The following is a 4,024-nucleotide window of genomic DNA, read 5'->3' on the forward strand; positions in this document are numbered from 1 at the left end:
CCTGAAATCTTTTCTTTTCACAGGAGTCAATTTATAAATCTGTCTCACTCAATCCTTTGGTGACTTGGAAACATAAATTTTGAAGCAAATCAAAAAGGTAGGGTCTACTTTTCAAGCATCCATGTCCTACTTAGTCCCTGTTAATACTCTAAGTGCCATTTTCTCCCCAATGGGACACAACTGTAGATACCCAGAGTTCTTCATCTGCTTGCACTGCTGGGAGACCAGCACACAAAAATTTGGTCTCTGATTTATGTAGGCATTCTTTAAGACATGCTTAAGACATTCTTGAGATACCCAGCCTGAGTGATCTTCCTTTTCAATTGGTTTCATTAAAGAATGATCTTTAAGGGGATGCTATGAAAACCTTTCATCCTTTCCTAGAATCACCCAAGCTTGTTTGTTATGCTCTTATCCTAAACTGCCAGGAACATACCTGAGATTAATCCTTTTTGTTGACAGCAGTGATTTTTTTTTCCCATGAGTGATTTCTCTGCAATTCTGATGTGATTTCTCTCTGATTCAACCTTACAGTTCTGTTAGGTTTTCTGTTCATATACAAACAGTAGGTAAACCTAAGCATGACAAACAAGTTTTGGTTTGTCTTCCATACTGGGGTATGCTCATCATAAGAAACATTGTGGAATAGGTGCTGAGCAAAGTATGGCATTTTTAAGGTTGTAATATGGATTCATGGCCTGATTCAGCACTGAGTTACTTGAATTTTATTTCAGAGTGACTTCAAGGATTAATTACAGGTTGGCACAAAAGCTTAGGCAGGAATTTTTCCTTTTGCTGCCTGGTATCATCACTCTGGACAAAAAAAAAGGCTGTTACATATCACTTATTCAATTAATTGTATGGAATCTACAGAACAAATATTCATGAAGATATTTAAAGTGAGGAACTCTGTGGGGTAAATGTCCATGAAGCGTGTTCTCTCCTCAGCCAAATTCAAGGTGTATTTGAAAGTTGTGTCACTTTCTTCACAGAGTCAAGTGTTTGCCAGCTTGAGTACAGGAAGTTCATTAAGTTGAAATATGGGGAAAAGAAATGGGGTCTTGTTTGAGCCACCTCACTTGGGCACATCCTCACAGCCACCAGTGCTGATAGACATGGAAGCTGAGCTGCAATGTGGGATGGACACAAAAGCCTGAAGACAGCACACAAAATTGTCTCTTCTGATCCCACGTGCACCCCTTGTCCTCACCAGCCCTGTGAGCTGAGTTAAGCAGAAGTCTGGATGTCCCATGGGGATATGCCTGACAAGGGTGGTCATACTGGCATGACTTAGCTGGGGTTATAATGCTGCTTCATCAGCTCACAGAGGCTTTGGGACATGAGTCCTACGGGGGACATCCCATCCCACCTGCCTAACATTCTATTTCCCTGGAAGTGGAGGTTGTTGTAATAAATTCAAAAAGAAATAATACAAACAGCATACCACCCACAGAGCAAATAATTTCTTGAAAATATTTGATCTAAATCTACCCTCTTTCAGTTTAAAAGAGTTTTTCCTTCTCCTATCACTATCTGCCCATGTTAAAAATCACTCTTCGAATCATTTTTAAGCCCTCTTTAAGTACAAAAAGACAACAATGAGGTGTCCTCAGAGCTTTTTCTTCTCCAAGCTGAACACTCCCAGCTCTTCCAGACTGTCTCCAGAACAGAGGGACTGCAGCCCCTGGAGCATCTTCACATCCTTGTCTCGACTCACTCCAGCAGCTTTGCATACTTCTGATGTTGGGGTCTCTAGATCTGGAAGCAGCTCTGTAGGTGAGGTCTCAGCAGACCAAGCAGAGGGGCAGAATTACATCCCTTGAAATACTGGTAAATAGTATTTAAACATGGACACAAAGGCATCAGGCCTCTGTGAATTGTTCCAATCTGCTGGACTGGTACAGCTGCCTGATCCCACAGAGCCACAGCCAGCGCCTGGGTGTGCTTTAACACTCACTGCTGGGAAGGACCACCCTGCCCATAAACCCAAGAAGTTTACATGTCATCCCAAAAGGTGCATTCACACAGAGGCTGAGGGATCTAGGCTGTAAACATTTTGGGGTATATTCACTGTCCCTCTCCAGAATGGACATCTAACCCAATGCTTTCTTCTTGTCTTTCTGAATCTAGTCCCTGACTGGTTCAGAGGAAAAGTTCTACTAATATCAACAGGACATGACCAGTCAGTTGTGAAAAGCCACAGCCTTGATAAACTGCAATAATTCATATTCACTGAGGAGCTACTTCTCCTTCTCATTGCTCTTTATCCCTCCCACAGCTGTGATAACAATAAGACTTTTGCTACAAGAAAAACCCGGACCTTGCTAGTTCTGTGTGAAAATCTAACAGCTTTACTGACTCATCCTAATACTTTGTGGGACAGCTCCTACATTTTTACACTTTTTAAACTTCCCTGTTCTTCTGATTTCTGCTCTTTTTTCCTTCAGCACTAAAAGCACTTGCTGTGTTCTTTGGTTGTTGTTTCATTTTCTTTCTTGTTTTGGTGGTTTGTTGATTGTATTTTTTTTTAAACTGGAGAAGGTGAGCCAGGGAAGGAGCATATAAAAGCACATTAAGGCAGACACTGGAATGGCAAGCCAGAAATTTTACTGCTGGCAGAGATATATATGGCAGTAAGCACCTCTGAATAAACAATAATTAACAAAATAAAAATTAAAAAAATAATAAAAATAATAACAAACTAAAAATAATAAAATAATAAAAAGAAAATCATCAGAACGCTTTCTTTCATTCAACCAGGACAAAAAACGTAAAATTTTGGCAAGAAATAATCTGAGAAAGTGCCTGAAAAGCTGGAAGTAGGTTCTGTAACACAGAAGAGCCAAAAATATGTTTGGCCACAAACAGCATGTGATGCACTGCAAAACACTTCAAGAGGAGATATTTAAAGGGTGGGATGATTGGCATAGAGAGGAAAAGGGGGGGGGAGGCATTGCTGTGGGAGGAATATCTTTAGCCTTCAAACAACAGCCACTAAAACATCCCTGCTCTGCCTCCCCAGAGATGACAAGGGTTGAAAGTTTTGTGCAGGATGGCTTTTGAGAGATAATATAATCCCATTTAAAATTATTTTTAACTGTCCCTTTTATAGTGAGAAGGAAAAGGCCAAAGATAGGACCTGATTCAGGGATGCCAGTAAGCTTTGGATTAATGGGGTTTGGATTGGACCCACAGTGTAAGAGGCAATGTTCCAATCTAGCCATAAATTAAGTGATTTCCATTAACATTTATATTTCCTTTAATTTATTAAACCAAGAAAGTCAGCAGAGGCCCATAGGTCTCAGTATTAAGAATGAACTGGCCAAGACAGCAGCAGATAAAACTTGCACCAGTGTAAATCAAAGCTTCCATAAGTCATACCATACTCAAGAAACCGTGGGTAAGTAAGGCAATAAAATGTGACCATTTTTGCTTTATTGTCTCATTCTCAGCTCTTACTTTCTGCTGGAGCCAAACATAATTTCTCCTTTGCCTTTTTAAGAGGTCCTGGAGACAATGGACCAAACTTATTTCAAACCCAGGGTATAGTGTGGCAGTTCAGGAGCTGGGATTTGCAAAAAACTCACAAATGTTTTGCTTCCCTTTATGGCCAGATAATAACAAAGATGAAATCTAGAAGCTTTTCTACAACTACTACTAAAAGCTACTACTTCTTTTCTTACTTAATGTTGGAAAAGGCTGCACCTCCACCTTATTAGACCCACATTATGAAAAATTATTGCAGTCCAGTGTTGTTTTGCCCTGTATGATTTGAGTTTTCCCACATATTTCCCCAGCTGACCATCCTGGAAATGGATGTGCTTAATTTTTCCCATCTCAGGGTGCAAAAAAGTCATGGTAAGCCCTGCAGAGATTCAGCATCTCACCTTCCCCAGCACAGGGCTGCAGAGACACAGTGGATGTAGTTTTCACCAGGGTGAATATTTAATCTTTGAAATTTCATCTTGGCAAGTAGCCCTTTTCCCATCCAGTCATGGAACCCACCTCCTCAGGCCTTTTAGGC

This window comes from Parus major, chromosome 1, assembly GCF_001522545.3.
Source record: "Parus major isolate Abel chromosome 1, Parus_major1.1, whole genome shotgun sequence".
Taxonomy (NCBI): Eukaryota; Metazoa; Chordata; class Aves; order Passeriformes; family Paridae; genus Parus; species Parus major.